General features: G+C 47.1%; 1 protein-coding gene across 3 annotated transcripts in view; it reads right to left on the reverse strand.

Annotated features, from left to right (window-relative positions):
• Positions 1-4,578, reverse strand: part of WIPF1 (WAS/WASL interacting protein family member 1) — a 121,282-nt gene extending 116,704 nt beyond the window's left edge. Inside the window, exon 1 of one of the 3 annotated variants that reach the window (XM_057550735.1) lies at positions 4,440-4,578. The gene's annotated coding sequence lies outside the window, so the exon portion shown is untranslated. The remainder of the gene's footprint in view (positions 1-4,439) is intronic. The other 2 variants (XM_057550736.1, XM_057550737.1) reach the window with 2 other exon arrangements.
• Between the last annotated feature and the right edge of the window lie 4,852 nt (positions 4,579-9,430).

The following is a 9,430-nucleotide window of genomic DNA, read 5'->3' on the forward strand; positions in this document are numbered from 1 at the left end:
GACACCTGCGACCAAAGCAGCTTGGCCGGGGACAGGCAGTCCCCCCCGGTCACCCCACACGGATGAGGGCCACCGTGTGACTACCACAACATGTTACCCCAGCACTTGCTGGTGCCAAAGGGACAGGAAAGTAGCACATCTTTCTTCCCCTGGCCCTTTATCTGCCCTGGTCGTCTCAACAGAGTAGCTTGACTGGCTAAGCAGATACCACAGGCTGGTAGCCCTCCCCTCACCCCCCATACTGATGTTCTCCTTTGTGACGTCCCTCCTCCTCAGCTGTTAAGAGAATACATGAGGTGATCAGTGTGAAATGCTCAATAAACTACAGACAGCCGAGGGATTATTACGTGCTAATTTATATACAAAGCAGTTCCTATGTTTAGGCCCTTTTTTTATTTCCATATGGAAAGAAGAATACCTACACAGTGTTTTGTGCAAATTAACACTGATAATAACGATGACCCACAGCCTCAGCCTTGGCGCCATCCTCCGAGAAACCTCCGCGCCATGAGAGCGAAGGTAAGCAGTCCCTGCCAGTGAGCTGAGGCTGTAAGAACTGGAGATTGTGGGAGGAGACGTGGCAAGGGAAGGCCGCCATCGTTCCGGATCACGGGGTTCTCAAGGGTGCCCAAGAGCTGTTGGGAGAGGAAGGATAGTTTGGGGAGAAGCAGAGGAGGTGGTGGTGGAGGAAGAAGCAAAGGCGCAGGCTGAAGCGCAAAAGAAGAAAGATGGGGCAGAGGTCCAAGTAAACTCGTACACCCATGGAAGCCACGGGAGCAGACACAAGGGAAGCCAGAGGCCAGGCACGCTGGTACAAGTCGTCGGACTGCATGCCAACTGTCTAGAACTTGTCTCAATGGATCTGGAACATTTATGGCCATTCTGATCGCCTCGACCACCTCTGAGAGACCCATCTTGCTGGTATCAAAACGGTCCCTTTCAGTCCTTTGCCCTGGACTTGTGACATTCTGGACTAGTTCTGTTCTCAGCTGTGGCTGAATGTAACATGTGTACAATAAATCATCTCTTTTGCTGTCTTAGCTGAAGAAAAAAGAAAAATAGCCCACAAATACCTAGCAGCGGCACTGTCCTGGATAATCTGCCAAGTGATTCACATCCATGATTTCATCCGACCCTCAGAACAACCCCATAGGTACAGGTGGTTACAGTACTCTGATTTTAAAGATAAAGAAACAGAAGTCACAGAAAATGTGGAAGACAGAGCTGGGAATGGAAGATCTGCCTGACCTCCTGGCTCACGGTTTTACCTTTAGGGACTCTGCAGGTGGCAGTACGTCAGTACCACCTGGGGGGGCTTTCAAAAATAGATTCCTGGGCCTCACCCCAGCCTTACAGAATCAAGCCTTTTTAAGTCACACCCATGACTAAGGACCAGCATACTTCAATACTGGTTAAAGCGTGTTAGGTAGATAGCATTACTCAACTAATTGAAGGTATTCTGGGGAATATGGTGAGCCTCAGAGTTTTTATTACTTCAAAGTATAAAAGGCACAGAGTTAATTATTTTAACCTGACCGTAATCACTACAAGGTGAGAACAATTAATAAATGTTGGGCTGGGCAATGAGGCCCGTAAGGAAGTATTCATTTCTCCCAGGGAGGAGGAAACTGAACTGTTCCTCAGTTGGAGCAGGGAAGATGGAACACAATGGACATGTGCCTATGAATCTTCCCATGCCTGGCACGTGGAAGACACTTAGTAAATACTTGTTAGATAGACAAATGAGGGAAGACTGACTCTCTCCAGCTGGAAGTAATTTCACTCTCCTCTAAATTCCCTGTATTTGATCTGTACCTTTTTTCATCTTATTTACCACATTCTACCCTGCATTCCTGCTGTTCAAAACCATGTCTCATCTCTACCAGAAGGTAAGCATTCAGGGACCAAACCCCATCTCCTTCTGAGCTAGGTCTCCCCTTCTACCCTGGCACAGGGAACAACAGTGACCCCTAAAAGGGACCCTCAATGCCAAATGAGCATGTTGCTTGATTTCAACTGTGAGCCGATTCACATACGTGGGTCCTGGCTATTTACAAGGCCTACCAAACCGTCCAGCACTGCAACATAATTGTGGATTGCTGGGTCACAGTGGCAGAGAAACCTCTGTATGAAAATCATTAGGAATTTGGTAGACCTCACGGGAGGGCAGGCTTCCGGAAGATGACGGCTCTGGGAGACACAATCCCAAATAACAGATGCTTAAAACTGAAGGGGTTACAGCAACAACAGCAAAAGGCACTTTTCTTTAATTCTGTTCTCCTGATGTGCACTGTAAAAACCATGTATGTTCCTAAAATTACAACCGTAGTGAGGAACACTCTGAAGTATCTAAGACGGTGACACAGACCCAGTAACAAATACTTCCCACAAAAGCGGGCTCATCCCTGGCCAGAGCAACTAAGACAGTGCGTTTAAAAAGTAAAGGCATCCCACCTTCTCCTCACTGCCCCGTCCCACCACTTTAGCCCTTTATTGCTCTTGGGTCTGTGTGGCCCTCCAATGCCTTGTGCTGTGCTGCTTTTTGCTGTTTCACACGCCATTATCCCACCTGATCCTCACACGATGAGATGGAGGAAGAGCAAAGGTTATCAACCCCATTTCTTGGATGAGATAAGTGAGGCTCAAGGTACACAATATGCATGATATGCCTAAGGGGCCAGAAAGTGGTTGAACACACAGTAGACACTTAATTGCTGAAATGAACAAACAAATGAAAGAAGGCATGAATCTCTCCACCTGGAAGTAATCTCATTGTCTCTCAATGTACCAGAACCTGATTTTACCTTGCTTACAAATCTCTCTGTTCTACATCACACAAACCTAAGAGTTTATGTGCTGCCTAGGGAGCCAAAATTATGGCGGAGGTTGGGTAGGTCCCAAGGAAGAAGATGATATTAAAATGTTTTAATAACATCTGCAGAGTCTAGTCTGCACAATTCCCCTCAACAGGTAATGGGCTCCTACAGGTGGCTGCAGATTTGGTGCCTGAGAAACTCAACCTTGTGGGGATGTCAGGCAGGTAAAGATACACAGCAAGAGTGAAGGCAGAGTTGTAAGCCCTGTAAAGAGGGATTAAGATGCAAATACTGATGGCCTATGCAGGATCTCTCACCTCCGGAAGTCAAAAGGTATTTTATACAAACTGAAAAGGAAAATCCTTCGGAGTTATTTTATCCACTAGAGAAAAAGGCATTTTTTTGAGGAGGAAAAAATATGCCAATGACTCAAAATGAAGCTGCAGTATTGTTTTGGAATTGCCTTGGGAAACTGGCAAAAGAAAACCCACCTAGGGCGGGACTCTGTCCAGGGGCTCCGCGGCTGCACCGCCTAAAGCCTGGGACTACCCACGGCCAGCGATTGGGGGTGGGGTCCAGTGACCATGCAGGGGACAAGAGTGACACGCAATTTTCAGAAAAAGAGACCAAGTCCATCCAGTCACTGCTGACAACCTGAGAGGCTTCCCAGAGAACTGAGATAAAGTCAGGAGCCCGTGGCCCAGGAAGGAATATGTATTCCTCCGGGATTGAGCAGGACCAGAGGACCTGGCCAGGCTGGGCCCCTCGCAGACGCACCCTTTGTTAATCTCAAAGAGTTCAAAGTCTAACCACGAGTTGAAGATTTGGGTCCCCCTGACTGGGTCAGCTGGTTTCTCTTACCCTTGCAACTTTAACTGTTCTTTTTTAAAAAGAAAATGTAGAGGGAATGAGACTGAAGTGAAGCTGCCCGGAAAGTTCGGGAGAGGCCCCGGGAGAAAAGCGCTGACGGGGACTAGAAGTCCTCTAAGGTCACTGCACACATCGAACGCGAGCGTGTACACCGCCCACTGCGCGAGCAGCAGCCTGGGGCACCCGGCGGGAGGCGAGTTTGGGAAGCCGAGTTGCGGGATGGGTACGATTCCCCAGCGAAGAAAGCGAAGCGGCTCCAGAGCAGGAACTGGCCCCGGAGATGCCCGAAAGTCCCCATCCGCCGGCGCTGGGGATGAGGAGCAAGAGGGAAGACGCGCCCCAGCGCATCCCCGCGAAGCCCCTGCCGCGGGTACCCACAGCGCGAGCGGGCCCGAGCCCCCCGGGCGGCCCCAGGCTCGGCGGAGCCAAGCAGCGCGCCCAGCCCCAGAGGCGCCCGCGTCCGGAGCCCATCGGTCCGCGGCCCCTTCTTCCCCCGCCCGCCGGCCAGCCGGCAGGACGCGCGAGCCGCCGGGCCCGAGTCGAGCCCCCCAGGAGACCGCGCGCCCGCGCCCCCGCCCGCAGCGGACGCAGCCCCGACGTCCCCGCGGCCCCCGCCCGCGCCCACCCGGCGCCGAGCCGCGCCGCCCAGCCCCTCCCCGGGGTCCCCGGCGGCTGCGAGGGTCTCCACGGGCGTTGCCCTGAGTCCCCGGAACCCGGTCGCGCCCTCGGTGGCGGCGGCGGCGCGTCCCTTACCGCGCAGCGGCTCCGTGGGGCTCCAGGGCCTCGCGGCGCACCGGGCATTTTTTTCTGGGAAACTTCTCCGCAGTCCGTAGGGCTGAGCAGCCGGGCAGGAAAAGTGCTCAGCGCCGGGAGGCTGCGACCATCCGGGAACTTCGCTGGGATGTAAACCCTCCCCCTCGGCTCCCCGTCCCCACCCCCCTGCGGCCCTGCCACATGTGGACGCGCCGCGAGGCAGCCGTCGGCCCTTCGCCCTCCTGTCTGCGCGCCGCGCCCGCGCTGCCTGGTGCCGAGGTTCTGCGCCCCGCGGCCTCGGGACCCTGGAGGAGCGTGGCAGTAGTGGGGCGGTTAGGAGTCTGGGGCTCGTGTGTCGCTCCGTCTCCCTCCCCTGTGTCGCTCCGTCTCCCTCCCCTCCGCTTGCAGAGGAGCGGGAACTGGAAGGGGTGTCCAGCCGAGGGCCCTTTCCCCCAAGGACTGCAAGCTCTCCAGCTTCCCGCTGCCGGGGTTACCCCCCAACCCCGAGGGAAGACCTTTTCTCATCGCCTTCTCCTCTGTTCTCAAAAGAAGGGGCCTGCTTTGAGACACCTTAAATAGAAATTCATCTTAAAAATGAATTTTAAAATGGAGCGGCGCCCACAGAGGCCCAGGGTCCATGCACATCTGTCTTCCTGAACACTGCGTGGGGACAGTAGTGCTACTCCTCTCGTGTAAAGATGCCCGCCCCTCCCCCTCCCCCTACCGCCAGCACCAAGAATCGGCTGGGATTGAATGGTTTTGCTCCTAGTGGGGATGGATTTGTCATCAGCCACCCACATCCTCAAATACGGTGGCATCAACAGCAAACATTTGGAGAAAGCTGAGGCTCTACTCTGTTGCTGGAGCTGTTACTGACCGGCTCTGAAAGCCGCCATTTCCAGGCTCCAAAGAAAAGTTAATACTCACTAATACGACAGAGATGTTAGAACGTGTGCATTTGAAAAGAACAAGTTACGATCGATATAATAACCATTTAATCATATTGTTAAAATATCAAGGCTGTGTATCCCCTTAAATAAAAGCAGAAAAGGTGGGAACATAGGCACTTCAGAATTGATGTCCTAGGCTGAGAAGGTGTTTCATCCTTGACTTTAGGCTGTCTGCTCCTATGCCAGTCCCCATGTGCACACTTGTACCTTGACATGCTCTTAACAGATACAGTAATTCTTCTGGGAAAGAGGTTGGTAACATGGATAAACTTCCCAGTGACAAAATTTGTCCCTAAGTGTACCCATCTTTTAAAGGTTCATTATGTATTTCATCATTCGAAACTTTTCTTTTTCAACCATTTCTATAGTGACATGCATATGCTTGCTATGTTTTATATAAAATGAAGACCATTGATTTCATATATCAGTATATTATTCCAAACTTGAAAAAAAAAGTCAGTAGCACTTACCACCGTGTATCATGGAAGTTAAGTCCAGGAGCTGGCTCCTATCAGCCCTCTAAGCCTCAACTTCTGCTTCAGTCAAATAGGGATAACAATAGCTCTTACCTCTTAGGATTGTTGTAAGGATTAAATGTGATAATCCCTCTAAAGATGAGCAGAGTAGTGGCACACAAGTGGAACAGGAATGTTTACTTATCTTTAACTCCCCAAAGCCCAGTAGAGCTCCTGGCAACTTTTAAGGAATTGATTAAATATTGGTTGGGATAAGAACTCTCTTGAGTGTGTGTCTTTCAAGAATCCATATAAATTTTGCATTTGTACACAAAAAAAGAAAATTAGGAAGATAAAATTTATGTCCATTCCCATTATTTCATCATTGGAAGCCAAAAGTAAATGGTATTCTGAATTGTCTACTGTTTTAAATCACCCATAAAGTCAGTGATCAGTTGTCCAGAGTACCCTGGCTCTCTCTGCTCAGACAGCATTTCTCTCAATAAGGTCAAAACCTGAATAGTATTTTATCAGTGGTAATTTTCTAGTTTCAGTGAGTGGGCTATGGTTATGTTAGATGTTAATATTTAGGAAAGCTGAGTGAAGGGTACGTGGAAACACTTTTTACTATTTTCACAACTTAGTTGTAAGTTTCAAATAATTTCAAGTTGAAAAAGTTAAATTTTCGTCTTAAAAAGATCAAAACCTAAAATTCTACAACAGATACCTTCTTCCCTTGGGTGATGTTAAATTATACCTTAAAATTAAGATACTGAGGGAATTCCCTGATGGTCCAGTGGTTAGGACGCTGTGCTTTCACTGCCGAGGGCTAGGGTTCCATCCCTGGTCGGGGAACTAAGATCCCACAAGCCACAAAGCTTGGCTGAAGGGGGGGGGAAAAAAAAAAAGATATGAAATGAAGAATGAAATTAGGAGACTTCCCTGGTGGCACAGTGGTTAAGAATCCGCCTGCCAATTCAGGGGACACGGGTTCGAGCCCTGATCGGGGAAGATCCCATATGCTGCGGAACAACAACTAAGCCCGTGTGCCACAACTACTGAGCCTGCGCTCTAGAGCCTGTGAGCCACAACTATTGACCCTGCACTCCTAGAGCCCGTGCTCCGCAACAAGAGAAGCCACTGCAATGAGAAGCCCGCGCACCGCTATGAAGAGTAGCCCCCACTTGCCACAACTAGAGAAAGCCCGTGTGTAACAACGAAGACCCAATGCAGCCAAAAAAAAAAAAAAAAAGAATGAAATGAAGTTAGTAACAGGCACCAGGCAAAGGTATTATGCTAAACCTCTGCAGCCATGGACACTTTGAAATGAATGAAGAAAAAATGACTTCTTGAATGCTGCTTGAAGGCAAAGTTAGGTTAGAAATATTATAATGATCTTGGGAAAGAAGGAAAAGGGAGGGAGATAGAAGGACATTGAGATTGGCAAAATTAAGACAAATTTACCAGAACCCAATATTATTAATGACATATATGTGCTTACCATTTCAGAGCTACTATTTTGGGACTCACCCTAACCTCTAAACTAGGCCTGTGGTGTTTTAGAACCTCCCCTCTTATAACAATTATTTGTTTATTGCAATTACTTTTTAAATGCCTGTCTCCTCACCCCTCCCCCAAGACAGTAGTTCCCTTTTGGGGGAGGGACATGTGAAGGCAACTGGTTCACCACAGTACTCCCAACACCTGGCACATTTCTAGTACTCATGACTACTGGATGAATGAATATACCAAGCATTAAGCTAGGTCCTTTTACATATAGTATCTCATTTAATTCTCAAGGCAAATTAACTGAATAGATATTTGTCGCCATTTTACAGATGAGGAAACTGTGACTTAAAGAACTTAGGCAACCTGCCCAAGATCACTCAGCTTGTGAACATCAGAATCCAGATTATTTTGACAGCAACACCCTGACTCTAACTACTATGCATACTGTCCCTTGACCCTACTTCTTGTGTTTGTTCCACCTCTGACCTTCTGCTGGTGCGAATGACCTGAATTGACTAGCATCCAGATTCCTTGGTGCCAAATAGCAAAAGAAGAAAACTTATTGATCTTTGAACAGACTTATTGGGGTTCAGGTATATCTGGTTAAAGGCTCTATACTGACAAGTGACTTGGGTTCTCTCTTCTGACTTAATGCAGGAGAACATAGAATGTTATGTGGGACAAGAGCACCAGGCTAGGTCAAGGGATGCTGCAGAGAATCAGGGTGTACTTAGTACCATACCTTATTCCAAAAAAACTTAAGACAGTAGGAATTGAATGTGATGAATTTAAACCTTAGTCCAAGATAGCAAATTAATCATCTTCTTTCCTTATTAAAAATATATTCTCATTCTAAATAATTCAGATATTCCATAAGCATAGGTATAGAAGGCTAAAGACTCCTGCAATCCCATTCTCCAGAGATAACCACTGTAATAGGATATATATTCTTCTCCATATTTTTTCCTATATATCCTTATTTTTTTAAAAAAATCAACAAATATTTATGAAAAGCCAAATAAATGGGGCCATACTATACATTTTCTTCTGTAATTTGCCTTTCTTTTCCCACTAAATAATCTATTGCATTGTTTTTCTGTTACTATATAACAAACTTGCATAAATTTAGCAGCTTAAAACAACATCCATTTATTATTTCATGGTTCTGTAGGTTAGAAGTCTGGACATGGCATGACTGGGTTCTCTGTTCAAGGCATCACAGGCTGAAATCAAGGTTTCAGCCAGGGCTGAGTACTTCTCTGCAGGCTTTGGGGAAAATCCACCTCCAAGCTCATTCAAATCATTATTAGCAGAATTAAGTTCCTTATGGTAATAGGACTAGGGTACCCATTTACTTACTGGCTGTCACCAAGTGGCTGCTCTCAGCTCCTAGAGGCCACCTGCATTCTAGCTTCCTCCATCTTCAAAGCCAGCAATGGAAAATTCCCTCACATTGAATCCCTCTCACTCTTTCAGTGTCTTTTACCAGGAAAAGCTCAATCCTTTTTAAAAGCTCAGCTGATTACATTAGGTCCATTGAGCACAATCTCCCTATCTTAGACTCAACTAATTTAGGGCCTTAAGTACATCTACAAAATCCCTTTATAGCAGCTTCTATATTAGTGCTTGATTGAACAACTTGGAGAAAATATGTGTGTACCCGGGAGTAGAAATCTTGGGGCCATCCTAGAATCCTACCTACTGTAGATACATAGGTTTATCTTTCCATTTCCCTAAATATAAATCTACTTCATTCTTTTTAATAGCTATGTAGCCTTTCACTGTATGATGAATCATAATCCAACCAAATCCCCTATTAGCAGACATTTATGTTGCTTCCAGTTATTTGCCTTTTAGAAATATGCAATAAAGATTCATGCTCTTAAATGCCGACACACCTGTGTCCTTCTGTAAATTAGCATCCTAGAAGTGGAGGTGCAGGGTGGCAGGGTTTGCACCTTTTGATAGATCCTGCCAAATTTCTCTCCAAAACGTGATACTAATTTATACTTTGAATGACAACATTGAAGAATGGAAATAGCTAATTCTTATAAACAATTAAATTCCCTTCATAGAC

This window comes from Balaenoptera acutorostrata, chromosome 8 (assembly GCF_949987535.1).
Source record: "Balaenoptera acutorostrata chromosome 8, mBalAcu1.1, whole genome shotgun sequence".
NCBI classification, from domain to species: Eukaryota; Metazoa; Chordata; class Mammalia; order Artiodactyla; family Balaenopteridae; genus Balaenoptera; species Balaenoptera acutorostrata.